General features: G+C 42.1%; 1 pseudogene; it reads left to right on the top strand.

The window, feature by feature from the left end:
- The first annotated feature begins 19,383 nt into the window (after positions 1 to 19,383).
- Positions 19,384 to 20,741, top strand: LOC147666428 (uncharacterized; annotated as a pseudogene).
- Positions 20,742 to 21,914: the final 1,173 nt, after the last annotated feature.

Genomic DNA, 21,914 nt, shown 5'->3' with positions numbered 1-21,914 from the left:
TGCCTATATCTTTTTATTAATGCTCTCAGGTAGTACAGCTTTCCACATGCTTAGCTTTTAAAAATCTGCAGTAAGTCTTAGAAGTAGCGGTGATTAATTAGTGGGTTTAACAATGTTTCTTTGGCACGCTGTTCTTTGTAAAGTTGGATACATTCTGATTGCCTATTGCCTGCCCACATTGTCTCTATATATCATTATCAGTCACTATTTCAGGAGGCAAGCTTTCATTTGAGGTAGTTTGTATTTGTATTTATTGTGTGATTTTAAGGTTTTTGTGCAAGAAACCGAATAAAGTTAATTTGATTTGAAAGACATTCTAGAATTACCAACCAAAAAAGTCCCTGGGTCACAGTCTTAAAAAAATCACATTAGAGAGAATTGCAATGTAAAAACTATATACAGTTTATCTCCTGATTCTTTCCTAGATGACAATCTGATTAGGTTCTTCAAAACAAATAGGAATTCATTGCTTTTTGATCAATAATTCTTTATAATAATTCTTCATAGACCTATGGTTTCTGAAGAAGTGCAGGTGCCCATAAAAATGTGTGAAGAAAGAAATTTGAGTTTTAAAACTTGCTGTTCTTGAGGCCTTCTTAGCCAAACACATCATTCCATTTCGTAACTTTATTAATGATTGGTGTTTTATCCTCTTCTATCATAAATGATAAAACTCGGAGCATTTCGCATACATTGCGTTTAGGATTACATGTTGAGGGACTCATTTATGGCACATTCCTCTCCTTTTTCTTGCGTAGGTGCCCTTTTGGCAGCCTAATGCCAATACAGGCACCCAATTCAAGTCAAGTCAATAATCTTTATTCGGATATTACATTATCCATAAAAGTACACACATAATTACATACATGGTCAAGATAAAAAAAATTTAAAAAGGGTAAGGGTGTCTGCATTACATGCAGGATTTTTTTTGTGCGGGAAGGTACACCTACCTGCACAAAAACATTCCTGGGAGATCTATTCCTCTGTTTATGTGTGCTACAGAAATCTGCACACATAGAAAAAGAAAGAAATTAGGAGAAATATAGATATTTCTCCTTGTTACTCTTCCCTTGGAAAGGTGTAAAATGTTGGTGCATCCCCAGGTTTACAATTCCTTGTAAATCTGGGGATGCATCAATATCCATGGGAGTTGAATGAGAACACCCATGCAATTCTTTCTTAGTGCAATGTAATGCAACACAGCGATTTGGGCTGCGTTACTTTACTCCACATTTTTGCCGCCAGCCAGAGCCACTGAAAGTGGCTCTATTTGGCTTAAAAAAACCAATTCTTATGGTTTGTGTCACTCTTGCACCACGTTGTACAAGAGCGATGCAAGTGGCCTCATAAATAGACCCCTGAATTTGAAGGCTATTAGTTATACCAAACTCATTTTCTAATTGGTTGAACGTTTTTAATTAAAGGTTTTCTGTTATGCTAAAAGATAAACCATGTTACGAAAACCTGTTGGTAAATGGTTGTATTTTTCAGATTATATATTTGAGACAAGCAGGGGCACCATTGGCATTCAATAAAGAGTGAAATGTTATTGATTCAGTTTTTAGTCCCACTGTGTTCTTTGCTTTCACACCAGATTTAGAGGGATGAAGTTCAGAGCAAAAGCATGCCCTGCATAGCCTGTAACACCTTGTACTCAAATCATGTTCCCACTCTAAATGCATTAGTGTATTGTATTATTGTGGCCTCTAATCCTACACCCCCTACCGTATACTAAGGACTTATAGGTAGGTTGTCAGTACCAATTGTAAATACACCTAAGTATCATATATCTTTTAACAGAACACTGGTTCTTGGACTGGTTAACAGAGCCCAGGGCACAATCTGATTCAGTAATCATCAGCATCAGTCAACAATGGGGGCAATCAGGGCAAAATGGATGACTTTCACACATCTGGTATTTCAGGGAATGTCTTTTTACACTTGATAAACTGAAAAAGAAAAAGAACGCTATAACAAGGCATCTACTTCACCTTATTTGAATGACATGACACATGAGTTTTTGGATTTATTGTCTCGGCTCAATTTGGTGATGAGTTTGTTGAAAAATGTGGGCTTTGTGATAAAGAAAGAGAAGTCGATATCTGACAACAGTAAGAAAATGGAGCTCCTGCATTTTCAAGTAGAGGTTATGAACTGGGGTCCCGATTCACAGAATGAACTTAAGACTCAATCCTAAACTTACTACTGTTTTGGTATTCACAGATTGCACTTACTACTTTTGGTATTCACAGAATGAATTTACTACTTTTGGTATTCACAGAATGAACTTACTACTTTTGGCATTCACAGAATGCACTTACTACTTTTGGTATTCACAGAATGAACTTACTCATTTCGGTATTCACAGAAGTTAGGACTCCTAACTTTAGGACTCCTAAATGCCTTCTGTGAATACCGAAAGTCTTAAAATTAGGATTTTTCTCAATTTAGTAGTAGTAAAGTTAGGACTCCTAGCGAGGGAGAGTGAGGGAGGGAGGGAGAGCAAGCGAGGGAGAGCGAGGGAGGGAGAGCGAGGGAGAGAGAGAGAGTGAGGGAGGGAGAGTGAGGGAGGGAGGAAGGGAGAGCAAGCGAGGGAGAGCGAGGGAGGGAGAGCGAGGGAGGGAGAGAGAGTGAGGGAGGTAGAGTGAGGGAGAGGGAGGGAGGGAGAGCGAGGGAGAGCAAGTGAGGGAGGGAGAGAGAGCAAGCGAGGGAGAGAAAGCAAGGGAGAGCGAGGGATGGAGAGCGAGGGAGGGAGGGAGAGCAAGCGAGGGAGGGAGAGCAAGGGAGGAAGAGCGAGAGAGGGAGAGCGAGGGAGGGAGGGAGAGCAAACGAGGGAGAGCAAGCGAGGGATGGCGAGGGAGAGCGAGGGAGGGAGAGGGAGGGAGTGAGAGGGAGCATGAGGGAGGGAGAGCGAGGGAGGGAGAGCAAGCAAGGGAGAGCGAGAGAGAGGGAGCGAGGGAAAGCGAGGGAGCAAAAGGGAGTACAAGGGAGGGAGAGCGAGGTAGGGAGGGAGAATGAGCATGAGGGAGGGAGAGCGAGGGAGGGAGAGGGAGGTATATCAAGCGAGGGAGCGAGGGAGAGCGAGAGAGAGGGAGCGAGGGAGAGCAAGGGAGAGCGAGGGAGAGGGAGCACGAGGGAGGGAGAGCAAGGAAAGGAGGGAGAGCGAGGGAGGGAGAGGGAGGGAGGAAGAGCAAGCGAGGGAGCGAGGGAGAGCGAGTGAGAGAGGGAGGGAGGGAGAGCGAGGGAGGGAGAGCAAGGGAGACAGAACGAGGGAGACAGAGGGAGGGAGACAGAAGGAGAGAGAGGGAAATAGAGTGAGGGAAATAGAGTGAAGGAGAGGGAAATAGAGTCAGGGAGAGGGAAATAGAGTGAGCTAGAAGGAAACAGAGGGAGAGGGAGACAGAGGGAATGAGGGAGAGTGAAGGAGATAGAGGGAGACAGAGGGAAGGAGATGGAGGGAAGGATAGAGAGGGAAATAGAGTGAGGGAGAGGGAAATAGAGTGAGGGAGAAGGAAACAGAGAAAGGGATACAGAGGGAATAAGGGAGATAGAAGGAGAGAGAGGGAGACAAAGGGGGGAGGGAGAGGGAAGGAGAGAGAGGGAAATAGAGTGAGGGAGAGGGAAATAGAGTGAGAGAGAGGGAAATAGAGTGAGGGAGAAGGAAACCGAGAGAGGGAGACAGAGGGAATGAGGGAGAGGGAAGGAGAGAGAGGGAGACAGAGGGAAGGAGGGAGAGGGAAGGAAACAGAGGGGAATAGAGTGAGGGAGAGGGAAACAGAGAGAGGGGGAGACAGAGAGGGAGAGAGAGTGAGACAGTCAGGGTGAGTGAGACAGAGGAAGAGAGGGAGTGAGACAGTCAGAGTGAGTGAGATAGAGGGAGACAGAGAGACAGGGAGAGAGGGAGGGAGAGAGAGGAAGAGAGAGGGAGGGTGAGGGAGAAAGAGAGGGAGGGAGGGAGAGAGAGAGAGAGAGAGAGATCTGGTGGCTCAGTGGACGAAGGCATCCACTGCAGGGACCTGTGATCAAGCTCATGGTAACAGTTTTTTTTTGCTCTTGCCCTGCCCCTTTCCCCACTGACCCCGCCCCCACCGGTGTGGCCCTCGGACACAAACCACACTGTAAATTTGGCCCCCGAGAGAAAGATTGTGAGTACCCATGATCTAGAGCATCGGTCGCGAAGGTCCAGTCCATCTCTTCCGCAAGAGGATCCCGGGGAGCCCTCACGAGTGCCTCTCCAATTCCCGGCCATGTCCAACTTGTCTTTTTGTGGTCGTGTCTCATCCATCCTGGCCTAAACTTTAAATGTACTTGTAAAAAACCAGGATCTACCATCAACGATGATTTTGAGTTTTGCTGGAAATAACATCATATATTTAACCCTTAGGGATCGTTTCACTCGGTCTAAGGTGCGCCATTCTTGTTGTACCTTTACAGTAAAGTTCGGAAGAACCTCACTGTCGTATTCTCATACAGGAGGTCGCTATGTTGTCGCGATACCTGGAGGATGGCGTCTCGGTCCCTATAATTTAGGAGTCTGGCTATAATTGATCTCAGGTCTTGGCAGGGGACCCGTGCCATGTGAGCCCTTTCCACTGCAAAGAAGGTAGAGAGTCGTTTGGGCTTTAGGAGAGTTGTGATCAAGTTTTCATGGAAGAGATCCATGCTGGGGTATCACCACGCGGATAGTGTTCCGGCGGGCCCGCCCCTCCTTATCCACCACCTTCAATGCAACCTGCAGTTAGAAGCTTGACGATGTTTGTTTCGTTCGCTGTGACCCGTTCTGCGGTTTTATTCATATCAGCCCTGAGAAGGTTCATTTCGATTGAAACTTTATCAATTTTAGTCTCCAGCACCGTTCCCAATACCTGATTGGCCGTCATGATGGAGCTGAGTGATGGGTCCTGGGTGTCGGCACCCTTCTGAGAGGGTGATTGCCAAGGGATGGTATACTTATCCAGTTTTTTGACTGCACTGTTGGGGCCCCTTTTGGTTTCACTGCTGTCAACTCCTGGAAGCAGGACCCACCGCTCACGACGTGACTCCAATGTGGCCCAGCTGTGCACCGCCACTTCCAACTGGCACTGTTCACCTAGGCGGGCCATCCCCAATGGGCAGTGGGGCCCACCAAGGGTCTGCCTCGCACCAGGTCCGTAAGTCTGGGGGAGGCACCAGGAGAGGGATCACACCGTGCCCCGCCGGAAGAATCCACAGGTGGTCCACTCCCAGTCTCAGCCGCTCACTGCCGTTCAAACAGTCCCACAATATGCTACAAATAGAAAAGGCAGCTGGGTTTCTGGAGGATTGCACTGCCCAGTCTAGTCACTACTCCTCTGGTATATTGCCCACCTCAAATGGCCAGCTGCCACTTGACCATGAAGTTAAACATTCATACAAAGGGTATGAGAGGCAACGGTAAATAGACATAATATCGACTCCATAATATCGAATGGACAAAATATTGAGTAAAAAATATCGACAGTAATAAAATATCGATATCAAAATTATCGTTGGTCAAAATATCGACTAAAATAATGATAAATAAATATCGATTACAAAAATATCGACTCAAAAATATCGACCAGACAAAATATCGATAAATAGTCAAAGTAAAAAATATCGAGAATATGTAGAAAAAATGTTAAAAAAAAATATATATTAATATTAATATAAATTGTAGTTAATGTTTAGGAGCGGGTTGTGGGTTTATAGGGGAATAGGCTGGGAAGTAATTTAATAATAATTAATTAATTAATATATGTTTGTTACTTTTTTTAATTATTAATTAATTGGTAATTAATTAATATTAATAAGTTAATTAAATAATAAAATTGTTAACTTTTTTAAAGTAATTAATTGGTAATTAATTAATTGTAATTAGTTAATTACATTAATTAGAGTAATTTTTTTATTATCTATAATTTTGTGTTATTGTTAAATAATTAATTGGGAATAATTAATATTAATTAACACATTTAATTAATGACAGCTAATGTGCTAATATATTTACTTTATTGTTATTGTTAATTATTAATTAATTGGTAATTAAATAATAATAATTAATGTTGTGTAAAGGAGTCTTTTTAGGGTTCAGGGTCAGTTTTCAATTCTTGGGTAAACGGGTATTTTTTTGGGTTCAGGGTCAGTTTTCAGTTTGTGGGTAAAGAGGTTTTTTAAGGGTTCAGGGTCAGTTTTCAGTTCTTGGGTAAAGGTGTATTTTTTGGGTTCAGGGTCAGTTTTCAGTTTGTGGGTAAAGGGGTTTTTTAAGGGTTCAGGGTCAGTTTTCAGTTTTTGGGTAAAGGGGTATTTTTAGGGTTCAGGGTTAGTTTTCAGTTCTTGGGTAAAGGGGTATTTTTTGGGTTCAGGGTCAGTTTTCAGTTTGTGGGTAAAGGGGTTTTTTAAGGGTTCAGGGTCAGTTTTCAGTTCTTGAGTAAATGGGTATTTTTTGGGTTGAGGGTCAGTTTTCAGTTTGTGGGTTAAGGGGTTTTTTAAGGGTTCAGTATCAGTTTTCAGTTCTTGGGTAAAGGTGTATTTTTTGGGTTCAGGGTCAGTTTTCAGTTTGTGGGTAAAGGGGTTTTTTAAGGGTTCAGGGTCAGTTTTCAGTTTGTGGGTAAAGGGGTATTTATAGGGTTCAGGGTTAGTTTTCAGTTCTTGGGTAAAGGGGTATTTTTTGGGTTCAGGGTCAGTTTTCAGTTTGTGGGTAAAGGGGTTTTTTAAGGGTTCAGGGTCAGTTTTCAGTTCTTGAGTAAAGGGGTATTTTTTGGGTTGAGGGTCAGTTTTCAGTTTGTGGGTTAAGGGTTTTTTTAAGGGTTCAGTATCAGTTTTCAGTTCCTGGGTAAAGGTGTATTTTTTGGGTTCAGGGTCAGTTTTCAGTTTGTGGGTAAAGGGGTTTTTTAAGGGTTCAGGGTCAGTTTTCAGTTTGTGGGTAAAGGGGTATTTATAGAGTTCAGGGTCAGTTTTCAGTTCTTGGGTAAAGGGGTATGTTTTGGGTTCAGGGTCAGTTTTCAGTTTTTGGGTAAAGGGGTATTTGTAGGGTACAGGGTCAGTTTTCAGTTCTTGGGTAAAGGGGTATTTTTTGGGTTCAGGGTCAGTTTTCAGTTTGTGGGTTAAGGGGTTTTTTAAGGGTTCAGGGTCAGTTTTTAGTTTTTGGGTAAAGGGGTATTTTTAGGGTTCAGGGTCAGTTTTCAGTTCTTGGGTAAAGGGGTTTTTTTAGGGTTCAGGGTCAGTTTTGTGTTTTTGGGTGAAGGGGTATTTTTAGTGTTCAGGGTCAGTTTTGGGTTTTTGGGGTACAGGTGTAAAGGGTAAAAAAACAAAAAAATAAATTAAAGCAATTAAATGAAATTTAAAATAAAAACATTACATTAAATTATTAAGTTTTTAATTCATGTAAATAATATATGTATTAGCACCTTCCCTGACAGTAGCTAGACTGGAGTTGGAATAGTAATTATTAATTGGTTAGTGTCCAGCACCTTCACTGATATTAGCTACACTGGAGTTGGATTAGTAATTAATCATTGGTCAGTGTCCACCACCTTCCCTGATATTAGCTTGACTGGAGTAGGAATAGTAAATAATTATTGGTCAGTGTCCAGCACCTTCCATGATATTAGCTTGACTGGAGTAGCAATAGGAAATATTAAATTGGTCAGTGTCCAGCACATTTGCATACATTTTTACATTACTGTCTTATAATATTAAAAAATAATGCAAAATGGATGTTTTCACAAAACTTTATTAAACATTTTTAATTTTTTTAATGTGTACTACAATACAATCACAAACAAAAATAACATAACATTATTTTGAAATGTAGTATTTGCAGAATATCACATTATCATTTATATACATGTTGTAAATTATCAAACAAAATTAGTTAACAACATTTTTTCTGTAAATATAAAATATTTTCATCATTAACTTTGAGTTACAAGTATTTATATAGAACTAAATAAAAAACACGTTTTTTTAAGCTTCTTCCATTTATATTTAATAATGTTAATATTATATATTAATATTATTAAATATATATTTTTAACATTAACATTTTTATAAAGTAACATGACAATTATTACATTTGCTCAAGAAATGGAAATACAAATTAAAACATTTTTTGTTATATATTTCAGACAATGTTGTTTTTAAATGAAACATATAAATATATTATGTTGTAAACTTTATAACAGTATAAGGGAACAATATGTTTAATAATAATATCTGGTATTGCCAAAATATTATTTATGCAATTATATACTTTTATAATACTTAGAAATTATTATAAAACATGTTGTAATAATTAATAAAAATAATAACAAATATTTGTATTATTATTATTATTAATTACTAAACATAATCATTTATTTATTATTTTCAGAAAAACATACATTCAGAGAAAAAAAATACATTATTTCAGGGCATTGTTTATATATTAAATGGTTATAATTTTGATGTTAATAACAATAAATAAGTTATATTATTTATTATTATTAATTATTACCATAAACAATTATAATGTTTAGTTAAAAACAAACACAAAGATATTCCTATAAATGTACACAATAAGAAAATATTTACATCTTTTATTCCAAGTCTTACATAATTTTTTAATATTATTAATATATAATAATTACTATATATTAATTAATATTAAATATATTTATATTTTTTAAACATGTTAAATTATAATGAGTCTAGTGTATTAATTTGTTACAATAACAATGTGTATGTATTATATTTTTTAACTATAACATTGTATTGTCTATGATACCTTTTCAAAAATGGTTTAAGGGGACTACTTTTTTACCGCGTAAGGTTATTGCGCTTCATTCAGGACTGGAGAAGCTTGCGGTTGGGAGTTGCTTCGCGTGGAGAGAGGTAAGGTTATTTTTACATACAAATTATAACTGAGTGGTAATGTTTGAGGGTATATTCGAACTGTGTATTGTTTTTTTGTGTATGTATGATTTGTTTAAGTAGCGTTTAGGTGAAATGTCGTCGTTATAGATGCGTCGTGTATGTTTTAGTTATGTATGGATTGTATTTTGCTTGATTACGACTTTTTCATCTACAAAAATTGTAAGTATTTAAAGTACTTTTTTTATTGGGTGGGAAATGTCGATCTTTATGTAATGTGTATGTGTGATGTAATTATAAATATTGCATATTTGTTCAGAAATAATGTTCCAAATTTTGATAAGTTTGTTAAACAAATATGTATTATTTATAATTGTTTACAAATGTTTATGATTTGTAAATTTACCATTATTGTAAGAAGGCATTAGTATATTTTGTAGACATTTTTATAGTAGACTTTTAGCTATTATTGACAGGTATTCTAATCCTCTAGTTGTAGGGTATAGTGTGACTTGACTTTGCAGTAGTCGGAACATTTGTTTAGTTTGTTTAGTGAGTTTTGGACCAATTTGGGACACAGATTGTTCCATTCTTAGTTCTTGATAGCTTTGTTCTTTTTTCAAAGCTTCAAGTAGGTTATGGAATGTGGGTTTGCTTCTGCTTGTGGTAGCTTGGAAAGCATTATGCCACCCTTCTACACTGTTGTTTGTTTTAGCCTCTTGGTTTAAAGTACTATGATAGACATTCCACCAAGGGATTTGGAATTTGGGTTGGCGTCGATGTCCAGATCTGTGCAACCTTCCCACCCAAGTACCATCGAAATAGTCCAGTAATGGGGTTATTTTATCTTCATTCCTCTTGTAATATGTGCTGTCAATTAATAAATTGTAGTGTTCCGCTACATCGGTAACAGGAACGTAGGCCAGGGCTATCAATTTTTTAATTTGATAGGCAAAGGTGCTATCTGTTGAGTATAGGATACTTAAAGTTGATTTTTGTTTGCTGTCTGTTGAGTATAGGATACTTAAAGTTGATTTTTGGAGATGCCTCCATATGCTCTGATTGAAATGATAATAGCAACCCTGGATTGCTGTGTGGGGAAATGTTCTCAAAATGCTATTAATCATAGCTAATTCGAAATCAATAATTATTTTTTCTGGAAAATAATTATTGATTTCAGTTTTGAGAACATTTAATATTTCTGTATAAGTGTTTTGCTGTTTGTTGGGTAGCAAACAGTAAATGAAAGGTATGTTGGAGTTATGGTATAAACCGTGGATGGAATATAGTTGATAAAAAGGTTTTGGGCATGGTTTAAATGTTCCATCCATTAATCCATTGGGGACACTGTTGGATTTTTCTTAAATTACTTGCAGTTGCAAACATAATGATTCTGTTTGTACTGCTTTCATTGTCAAAAAGGATACATTTGTCTTTATTGTGTGTGATGCCCATTTCTGGTGAAATAATAATTTCCTCAAAAGTAGTTGGGTTGGGTTGGGTTGTGCTAGTGAGTCTTTTAGTGCGTGCAATTGTGCGTTTCAGGGAGTCAATAGAGGGTAGTTGACCTGAAGCATGGGCTGGGACTTTTAACAGTTCTTCTTTAAGGATTTGTGTTGTTGGTTTATCACTTTGTGTGCTAGCAGTTTTAATACTTTCTAAAGCATCTCTTATTTCAATTTCTGTGACATTTGGGGGATGATTGTGTTCCCTGGTAAATAACACATTAGTTTCCCCAGTAGTAGCCCTCCCATAACATTTGTTTGAGTAATATTTGGTACACTTCCAAAAAACTTTTCTACCACTTTGTCTTTCCTGATTATACACATAACCCATATAACATAATAGTAATTTATTTTTCTGTGACATAACAAATTCTGCACCTTCTGTCATTTTGTTTTACTTGTTCTAGGAAAGAGTAGAAAGAAACAAAATCAAAAAACATATATTTCGCTTTGTGGTGCAAACATCATTAATGATGGATTTATACTTACAGTTACTAAAAGTAGTAATCACAAATGCAGAACTGTATTTTGAAGGATTTTCTTGTATGTATTTCTTTATTTACTGTTGGTATGAAAATATAGAAATGCTAAGTTAATGTTTACACATAACAAACATTTTTCCTAGGAAAAAGCAGTTGTCTATTTTGCTTAGTAGTACATTTGATGTAAACATTACATATACTTACTTGTTTAAATAGTAGAGTTGTAGTATTTGGTGGAGTACATCAAGGTAGTAAAGTTCAGATCTGTAGAGAAGATAGAATAAATAAATGTAAATTATTATAAATAATATTTTGAACTGTTGGGAAATGGGAAATATTTAAAAGTATACTAACTTCTAAATAAGTAGTTTTCTTTGCTGTAGGTAGAATAGCTGTATGATGTATTCAGAATATCTGTAGAGGAAATATAAAATATATAAGATGGTGTTAAGAACATAGTTTGCGTTTTTTTCTGCAGTTTTAGACAAATTACAAGTATACTCACATTTTTTACAAGGGTAGTCTTGTCTTTTGGTATAGTTGGTGTTGGATGTTTTTATAGGATCTGTAGAATAGATGTATGATGTATTCAGAATATCTGTAGAGGAAATATAAAATATATAACATGGTGTTAAGAACATAGTTTGCGTTTTTTTTGGGAAGTTTTAGACAAATTACAAGTATACTTACATTTTTTACAAGGGTAGTCTTGTCTTTTGGTATAGTTGATGTTGGATGTTTTTATAGGATCTGTAGGAAAGATGTAATATGCAAGATATGTTGTTTAGAAAATAGCATTTTTAATATTGGGTGTTTAATAACAAAAACATATATACTTATATGTTTAATTAGTGTAGTTTTATACATTTGTAGTGTAGAAATAGGAAAATCTCAGAATATCTGTGAATATAATGTTTAAAATAAAGAATGAATCTTGTGAAATAGTGTTTAAAAACAGCAGTTGGTGTATAACAGAGCATTAATATATACTTACTATCTGATTTTCCAGGTGAAGAAATATGACCATGTATTAGGAATTTATTTGGAGTAGTTTCTATCAGAAATGTAGGAGGAGATAAAAATAAAATAAGTGCAAGAGTTAGGAGATATAAGTAAAATAGTACACTACTAATTTAGATTTCTAAATAATGCACTGTAACTTACTTGAATAATTAGCTAGTGAGCTGGATCTTTAAAGATGTTTGTTCAGGAACAAAATCTTCAGAGTGTTGGCATCTTCTTTCTATAGAGTTAGCAGCAACAAATGGTAGAATGCATGTATCCCTTTTATAGTATGTGTATTTTGTGTGCTTTGATTTGATTGGTTGTAGGATGTAATGAAGCATTGTATAGGCTAGTTTGAATTTTTTTGTTTGTTAATTGGTGTGTTTGTTGATGTGAGAATGGTGGTATGTGGTGAATTCCGCATTAAAGCAGGTTAGTTGTTAAATAAAATAGATGTGTAAGTGAAAATAAGTAATGAAAATGTTTGTTAAATGTAAAGAATATTTGGAAAATGATAGAACGCATTTAATAGAATGTATAGCAAATGTAGATAAATAGGAATGTTATAAAAGTAACAGGTATTACATGTAAAATGTATTTTGTATAGAGCAATGACTTTTATTGATGAATAATATGGTATTTTAGACATGAAAGGGTACAAAAATGAACTCAATATTTTTTTGAAAACGATATTTTAGTAGTCTATATTTTAGTTGTCGATATTTTTGTAGTGTTAGGGGTAATTTCATGTAAAACGATATATTTGTAGTCGATATTTATTAAGGCGATATTTATGTTCTCGATATTCTAAAGCGTCGATATTTTTGACTCGATATTTTTGTAGTTTGTGTAATAAGTATAGAAAGTCGATATTTTTGTCGTCGATAATTTTTCAACGATATTTTAGCAAGTCGATAATGTGACCGTCGATAATATTTCAGTGATCCAGAGGCAACATGTATAGACAGTATATACAAGGTCTACGTTTTGAAAAAAAGAGCCATTGTTGTGTTTGTAGCTTTGGTGTGCCTTTCATTACAGAAATGCTGGGTTTTCATAAATGCACAGCCAACGTGTTTCGCCCAAACATGGGCTTCTTCAGGGCGCTCAAATGGTGCAGTACGCGCAAAAGTAACCTAACACAACCCTCAACATTGCAGTCTATCGCCTGAAAATTACGCTGTGTTAACAAAGTATTCACAACACGGCCGTACCGTGCAATAGTCTCCGGATAAGGCGTCAAATGAATGCAATAGAATCATCGCCATGCCGCAAAATGAGAAACACGAAAGCAAACAATGTTGCGATGAGGCCAGTTGCAATACAAAAAGCAGTGAAAACCAGCGGCAGGCCTGCAAATCCTGTGCGTCTGGCAGGAAAATGCACTATAAAAGCTACAAAAATAACACACCAGAAACAATCCAACATGGATGCACCCTGACCGAGCACAGAGGCCAACGCGAACCCCAAAAGCCCCACAGACTACCAGCAAGGAACAACGGGGTTGGGGAGTGCCAAGGTGAAAGGGAAATGAAGACGGGGTGCAGTCTGCAGGGAAACCAGATCAGCGGCACAGAGTTGACAGAACACTACCATCAACTGACCCACAATTACACTAAAGTGAATGCAGTTGGAGTGTCGAGGAGGGCAAGAGACGCTGGCTTGATGTGAACAGCTACACCAAGCACAAACCTACTGCAACCAGGAAGGCAGAAACAGCGACAGGAGGTGGGAGTCCTGCACCACAGGAGGAGCTAGAGGAAATGGAGGCAAAAGTAATCAGTTTGGAAACGGTGCAAGGAGGTGGGAGTCTGGACACAGCTCCAGAGGGCCGGACCCAACATCAACAGGGTGAGCAATGACCAGGGACTGGGGGGACGGAGAGAGATGGGTACAATGACACACATGCACAATGATATGTAGCACACTGCACACTCACAATGACCCTGGATAATGTCCCTGATCCCTGTGGCACACTGCAGCACACACACATAGCAATAACAGCACATTCCATGACAATGCTATACAAAGTGCAACAACGACACAGAAACAGGCCAAACACTCCAAACAGAGCAGCAAATCATTAGATTCATATGCATGTGTACAACCTCACATCTGTCACATAGTCCAAAAGTCCACTGTCCCGCATTAATTTGGCAACACCGCCCAAATAGTCACAATGTACATTGTCATACAGTCTGTATGTCAACAAGAACAACGCACAAACATACATGTCAACACAATGTCAACATGCATCTCCCCTTCACATTGCAGAGGGACAAACAACACCTCCAGCAAACCAGACCAGACAACCCATCAGTGATGCTGGAGAGGACCACCACATCTTTGACACCGACACCCTACAACAGCTCATGGACATCCCAGGCAATCCACCACAAGGGAAGACAAGCTACATAGAGGAGAACCCAGCCCCTGCACAGACCACACAGCAGGAAGCACCCGCAAGCACGGCTGGCCCAAACACGCCACTGAGGCATACTTTGCATACAAATGCCAGAAGTCAGAATGCAGAAAAAAGTTGGCTAAACAGGTGCAGGTGGGGTCAGGGCTCATGGAAGCTGAATAACAATACATATGAGGTCTCTAAGTCCCATCAGGGAAAACCTGCACCCCACAAAGGAGACCCACACTGCAACAGAGACACATGCATTTGCACATTTCCTGTACTGAACCATGGCCAGAGGCCTGGAATTACAATTCACACACCCATGCTGGACCTCCATACAACGGCCCAGTACACTCCCTCACGTAATGAGTGGCTGACGTGAAAGCTACATGTCCAAGCACTAACACACTGCCCGCGAGGACATGGCTGTGTCCGCTGTGTATAGCACAATGAATTGTTGTAGGGCCCAGGGCTTACATGCACACATCATGACCACATGGACCCAGGCAGATAATTTGTGGAACTGGCTACGGGCACGTGCGCCCGGCCCCTTTATTGGCAGGGTCACATTTACAGTGGCACCTGTGCTGGATGTGTGTGGGGTGAATGTAAGCCAGCCCTCACGGAGTGGTTGGTACTGGCAACAAATACAACAGTGAACACTATGAAGACAGAAACAGTAAACACCAACATTACAGAGACAGCAGTGGTGCATTATGGTGTAGCCGGAGCAAGTAAAGAGGCCACCAAATGAGCAAACAGAAGTGTCCGTGAGTTGCAGTGCACTGATGTTGGGGCACCAGAGCTGAGTGCGCACATGTGAACAAAATGTCTAGGATTCGGTCCCTTCGGAATATTCCTGATGCAGCTGCAGTGGGGGGAGTCACACCTGCATCATCTTACCCATCATCGTCCCAGGTCTACCACACTGCCTGAGGAGACATTGCTGTGTGAACTCGCCCCAGCACATAACCAAAACAGTAATGGATAATGACTCGTGGTGCACTGAGTTAGTGGCACCCGGAGTGCTGAGCAGAGTATCAGGCAGATGATGGCATGCACGACAGGGGTGAGCTGCTCTGTTAGTCTCTGTTAGATGGTGGTTGAAGTTGGTACTGGCGATGGTGGCATGTGTCTCCTGCGGTGATGCAGAGTCTGGGCCGGTCAGGACTCAATTTGATATGTGAGCCCTTGTAGGCTGCAGTTGAGGCCGGAGGCAGCGGACAGCACAGGGCCACATACACATGGCGTGGACGACTCCAAGGTCATTGTCTCAGAGGCCATCCAATATTTAATCAGACAGGGTCCCTGACTTGAGCTGCACAGAATTAGTGACCCAGGATGCATAGCGGCCGGCACAGGCACCCCGCCATGGGGCGGTGCCTTGCGATGCACTGCGGCAGAGCCACGCAGACTAAGCGGGTCCTCATTGATGTCTGAGGTGAATGTCGCGGAGGGTTGAGGTGGACAATGGAAGGTGTCCCACAGGGCATGATACTGAGGGCATAAGCCATTGAGAATCAGCAAATGGAGGAGTGGAATGCTACAGCCTTGTTGCCACCACCATTTCAGTATCAGCTACATGAGGATGAAGGCAACCCCCCAATCCATTGATTCAGATGCCACCAAAGTTCAACCAGAGAGTGTCCATGAATGTACTCTGCCATTGAAAAATCAATGTTCAGTTCCAAATGTGTGACCAACTCAAGCGCAGCATAGACCGAGGGCAATAGTCCACGTGAGCCTACAGAAATGTGCATTTGTGATGCACTACTAAGACCTGGTGGCACCACATCAAAGGGAGTATAGTGACATCAAATCAGCCATAAATATTGTACTCTGCCATAGTGTATTCAAGACTCAGTTCCAAATGTGTGACCTACTAGTCCTCTATGTATGCCAGTAGAGTACGTCAACGAGGAAGGAGTACTGCTGGCCTTGCTCGCGGAGGCCGTGATGGTTGTAGCAGGTTGCCAGGTTCGCATGCCTTGGGCTTGAAGCTTGCACCAGCACATGGTGGGCCCTCTTCAACACACGCCGGTGTCGGCAGGTGAGCAGTGAGGCCTGAGTGTCCAAAGGTGGGCAAGTCGAGTTTGGGAACCAGTTGCCTGGGGTGCTGCAGGAGCACAGGATCGCAGGTCACACCACTCACGGTGACTGCGTTGGCCTTGTGGCGGGCTGAGGGGTGCCACCCTAGCAGAAATGTTGGGCATTCTGGAAGAGGACCATGCCCAGTGCTATGTGCTTTTTATTCACACCTCTATGCTGGCCTGGCGTACGCCGGGCCAGCCCATTTCGCTCATGCTTACGGGAGGGACGTAACAAGCTACATTTCCGCGTCTCCCCGTGGCTGAGGTGACATGGTTGCATCCACTGTCCAATACACTCCATAGTCCAGTGGTGTATGTCAACATGGATATGTGTGTGGTCTGCATACTGCAGTCTGGCGGACATCGTATCTACGCCACATTTGGCAATGGGTACCTTCTCATTCATGGGTCACTTGCCTCCTTAGCACATGGCTGGTTCCCACCTCTACCCACATTCAGCTATTGTGTGGCTGAGGTGCGATGACATTGATGGCTCATGTACATGGCTGGCCCAGGTTCCCAGAGTAAGTTGTGCTGTCGTGTCTGGTGGGTGGGCATGTTGTTTGGCATGTTGACTTTGTAACATGTGCATTCCCAGTGTTGTGTGTTGATTGATTGTGGAGTTGAGGTGTGTGTTGTGTTCATTTGGTACTTGGCAACGAGCTGTGCATTTCCTTAGGTGCCATCCCGGTAGCGCTGGTTGCTGATGGACTAGGATTCATGCACACAGCCTGGGTGGTTGTCATCGACTTTGTTGGAGATTTCCCAGGGGACCGCTTCTGCCTGCACATTGATGGGATACGTGTGCTTTTTGTTGCGGTTACTGTGTGCATTGTTGCCAGGGGGCAGCAGTAGTACCTGTGTGCAGTGTGTTGCACCCACAATGTGCGGGAAGGCAGCTATGGCGTAGATGCCTTGCTCAGTCTCCAGCTTTTCCTGCGCAGTGTGGGGGAAGTATAGGTGCTGGGGTACCAAGCTTATGATGGCATCCAGGACAGGTTATGTTATGTTAATTTATATTTGTAAAGCGCCAAATCACCAACGGTCTCTAAGCGCTACAAACCATAAACCCAGGAGTGCCATAATGCTTGCAAACAGAGCAGAGCTTGGGGTAAGCTTATTCAAAAGCCTCAGTAAACAAAATAGTCTTAAGTTTCTTCCTGAATGGAAGGAGAGCCACCTCACCATGCATACTTATTCCAAAGCTGGGGAATCACAACCGAGAAGGCACGTCCCCCCAAGGTTTTTCTGGTAAAATGTGGACCAGCCAACAGGTGTGTTTCTGAAGAGCGGCGACAACGACCAGGCACATGAGGCATCAAACGGTCTTTAATTTAGCTGGGTGCCGCTCCATGCTTAGGAATATGGGCAATGCACAGGCCCTTGAATCTGATACTCTGCTTAACACCTTCAATGCTACAGCAATTCATCCCGGATGCTGCACTTCCTTGAAATCCATTGTTCATGACGAGCTCAGCTTGTCATGAGCACACGAGCAGTGTACTGCATGACGAGCTGAGCTCGTCATGAGCATGGAAGGGGTTAATAGGGCACCAGTGTAGCTGTTGTAACAAGGGAGTGGTGTGAGTTCTTCTCTGCAATTTAAGAATCAGTTGTGCTGCATCGTTAAAGACCACCTGGAGTTTCTCCAAAAGTTTATCGGGGAGTCCTATATATACTGCATTGCCGTAATCCAGGCGTGACAGGATTAAGGCCGCCACCACAGTACGAATAGTCGCAAATGACAGAAAGGGTACAAGTTTCTGCAGTACCTCATCAATCCCACGCAACTTCCCACTACCGCAGCTACCTGCTTATCCATTATTAGCATGGAATCTAACCTAATGCCCAGGCTCTTTACCGCTGGCACCAGAATCGGAGGGGTTCCAAGCTCTTGTGGCTAAAAGAGGCTAGACCAGGGATTAGCCCCTGTGGCAACAGCAAGGACCTCCGTCTTGTCTGGCCTCATGTCTGAGGTAGCGCTTCAGCAAAGGGACATTGAATTGCCGCCGGTCTTCTCCCCGCTCGATTCCAGCAGAGCGCGGCCGCTGAGGAGGGGGGGCGCGAACCTGAGGGACTGCAAAGACATCAGCCCTAGCGGACTGAAGCCGCCGATGGAAGGGACGCGCCTGGAGGCGCATAAATCAGCGCTCATCTCCCGGGGGAGCGGGGGCCTCACGTCCGAGGTAGCGCTTCAGCAAAGGGACATTGAATTACTGCCGGTCTTCTCCCTGCTGCCGCTGCTCAATTCCAGCAGAGCGCGGCCGCTGTGGGGGGGGGGGCACGAACCTGAGGGACTGCAAAGACCATCAGCCCTAGTGGACGGAAGCCGCTGATGGAAGGGACGCGCCTGGAGGCGCATAAATCAGCGCTCATCTCCCGGGGGAGCGGGGGCCTCATGTCCGAGGTAGCGCTTCAGCAAAGGGACATTGAATTACCGCCGGTCTTCTCCCCGCTGCCGCTGCTCGATTCCAGAAGAGCGTGGCCACTGTTGGGGGGGGCCCGAACCTGAGGGACTGCAAAGACCATCAGCCCTAGCGGACAGAGGCCGTCGACGGAAGGGACGCGCCTGGGGGCGCATAAATCAGCGCTCATCTCCCGGGGGAGCGGGGGCCTCACGTCCGACGTAGCGCTTCAGCAAAGAGACATTGAATTATCGCTGGTCTTCTCCCCGCTGCCGCTGCTCAATTCCAGCAGAGCACGGCCGCGAACCTGAGGGACTGCAAAGACCATCAGCTCTAGCAGATGGAAGGGACACGCCTGGAGGCGCATAAATCAGCGCTCATCTCCCCGCGTCGCGGGACGTGCGTGGGACCTGCCGGGCTAAGCCCAGGCAAATGGCGGGCCCTCTGTGGCCCTCAGAGGCCTGAGGAGACTGGGCTGGGCCACAGACCCTGATTCTGTTCGGAACTGAGTAATATCTGTCCGATTCATGTGAGACTTTGGTGTTATGTTTAAAATATTTCTTTAATTGTGTAAAGTGCTTTGTATTTTCTATCTTCCCATCGCTCACATCTCCCACTGTGTAAGGTTAAGTCTGCGTTATGTAAAAATCTAAAATAGATAAGTCTGCTTCTGGTATGGGCACCATGGATAACTATTTGGTTAAAAAGGTGAACCAAATCAATAATGAGAGAAGGGCCTCTTTGGGCCGAGTGAGTCTACCTCTGTTACATGATGAGGATTTGCCTCCCCTGGGGGACACTGCATTGGAAAATAGTGCTGTTACAAGTGACCGGGCTACTATAACTACAGTAGTACAGGTACACAGGGAGACATCTGACGTCCTGCCTGATACTTTTATGGAGGAATCAGAGCAGGCACTACCAGTAATCGGACCTTTGAGATCCTGTAGAAAACTGCAATCTAAACGTGGGGGGAAGCAAAGTAAAAAAAGAGTAGATCCTCCACGATCAGTTCGTAATGGCCCTATTCCTGGTCCTTGTCCTGTCGATGGTAATAAAGAGGGGGGTACACTCATACATTTGGATCAATTTACCCTACTTGTGAGTTCTATAGTAGCAAAAATAGAGGCTAAAATGTAAGAGCTGTTGAGACCTCTGACCACTAAGTTGGACACTGTGTCGCTAGAAGTGGATAGACTGGGTGGACTAGTGTCAGCATATGTGGCCACCGGTCCAGTGGTTCCACCAAGGCAGTAGATAAGGGTCAGAGTGCTAGGAGAGAGAATGTGCAGCAGATCTGCCACCAAGTATCTGCCACTAAATCTGCTCCACCTGCTCAACCATTAGTAACGGAACAGAATAGACAACCCATAGTAATGTCTGAAGGTAGGCCTGAATCTATTCATATAAGGAAAAGTCGCTATATTAACCTGCCACCTGATTGTGCTTCCTATGTGGTGGTTTTAACAAATGTTCCACCTATTGATGACTTTTCCGCTCAGTCTCATGGGGAGTCTCACGATTCTTTAAAAAACAAAACGGTTGCGTGGTTGAGTAAAAATTGTGGTTTTCCAACTAAATACTCTGATTAAATCCTATCAATGCGTAGGGTGAATTGGATTGGGACGTCTAGTAAGACCACCAGTGGGGATTGTATTGTTGCAAACTTTAGGCACCCGCAACATGTGGCAACAGTACTACTAAGGGCGGCCTCTCTAGTATATAATACGAACAGTGTTTTTGTCCGCCCACTTGGCTATTTTTATGCCCATTTGAATGTAGCCCCCTCTGACCCTAGGAAATTCAGACCACAGTCTCAGTCCTTGACACCGGCACTTAAGACATCATATCTGTATAATGTTAATGACCACCGATGGAATGACCCTAATGTGGAAACACTGAATAGACATAATGCTGGTATCCAATGTGGGAATGGTTTTAATGTGGACACTCGGAACAGATATGATTTGCTCTCTGGCCTGGAGGCGTGTGATTGACGCAAGGAGAGTGTGGGGCAAGAAAAGGACCATGTGGTAGAAGAAGGGCATGAAGGGACTCATGCGGCTGTAAGGAATGGCAGCAATGTAATCTGTTAGAACATTGTGGATTTGGGTTCAAAGATGGGAGATTTTAACTGGATCAGCTTCATTAAGCAATATCAGACCATTTGTCTTCAGGAGACCTGGTCAGTTGAATGTGACTGCTTCCTTGAAGGCTACAAGTCATTCTATGTCCCGGCATCTCCATCTAACAGGGGTAGGCCAAAGGGGGAATTAGTTACAATTATTTCTGTTGCTTTACCTTGTAATACACGTAGAGTTCTAACGGCTAGTATTAACTGGAGATAAATGTTCGGCTGGCCTGGTCAATTTTTATAACGGTATAAATTTATGTTCAGCTCTCAGCCAAGTATTGGCACTAAATGATTTTATTCGCTCCTTTATGAAAGAATGGATTCATAACCTCTTGACTTTGGGTGATTTTAACGTTCATCCTTGTGGCGATCTCTTGATGAAATGTATTTCGGATGTGCATTGTGTACGTTCTCAGGGCATGCATATGGAACACACCGTTGAAGGGGAACTACTTAATGATTTATTGAATGATCTAAATCTAATAATAGCTATGGAAATGAGGGACCCTACCAAGTGTTTTGATATCCCTACTTTTAAAGGGCATGGACGGGGAACCTTTATTGACGATGTGTTACTCACATTGCCAATGCAGTCCTTTGTGGACTCTTTCTCGATTGAAAATAATGAATTTAGTGATTATAACCCTCTTACCGTTCAGTTGAAAGGTCCGTGGGTAGTTAAGGAAACCCGGAATTGTGTCCCTGGTAGGCTCAGCACAACTGATGGCAGACGCCGCCTTAGATGGTCTATGATTGATGCTGATCTGCTGTACAAAAATATAACAGACACTTGTACAGATGAAATCCTGAGTGTTACCACAGGTGGGAATGAACCAACTAGAGTACTGGATGCTTTCCAAAATTTATCGCATAAAGTATCTCAGTTGTTGACGGCCCCTGCAAAAAACATAGAAGTCAGGGGACCAAGATGGTTTAACCAGGATTGCTCTAAAGCAGCGCGCAACTTAAGGCTGGCTCTGGCAACCAACCCCAGAGTTAAGTTGACTGTACAAGCGTGTAGGAAAGAATATAAATC

This window comes from Lissotriton vulgaris, unplaced genomic scaffold (assembly GCF_964263255.1).
Source record: "Lissotriton vulgaris unplaced genomic scaffold, aLisVul1.2 SCAFFOLD_2887, whole genome shotgun sequence".
Classification (NCBI taxonomy): Eukaryota; Metazoa; Chordata; class Amphibia; order Caudata; family Salamandridae; genus Lissotriton; species Lissotriton vulgaris.
The sequence above is the reverse complement of the archived record's forward strand: the minus strand, read 5'-3'. Positions and strand labels throughout refer to the sequence as shown.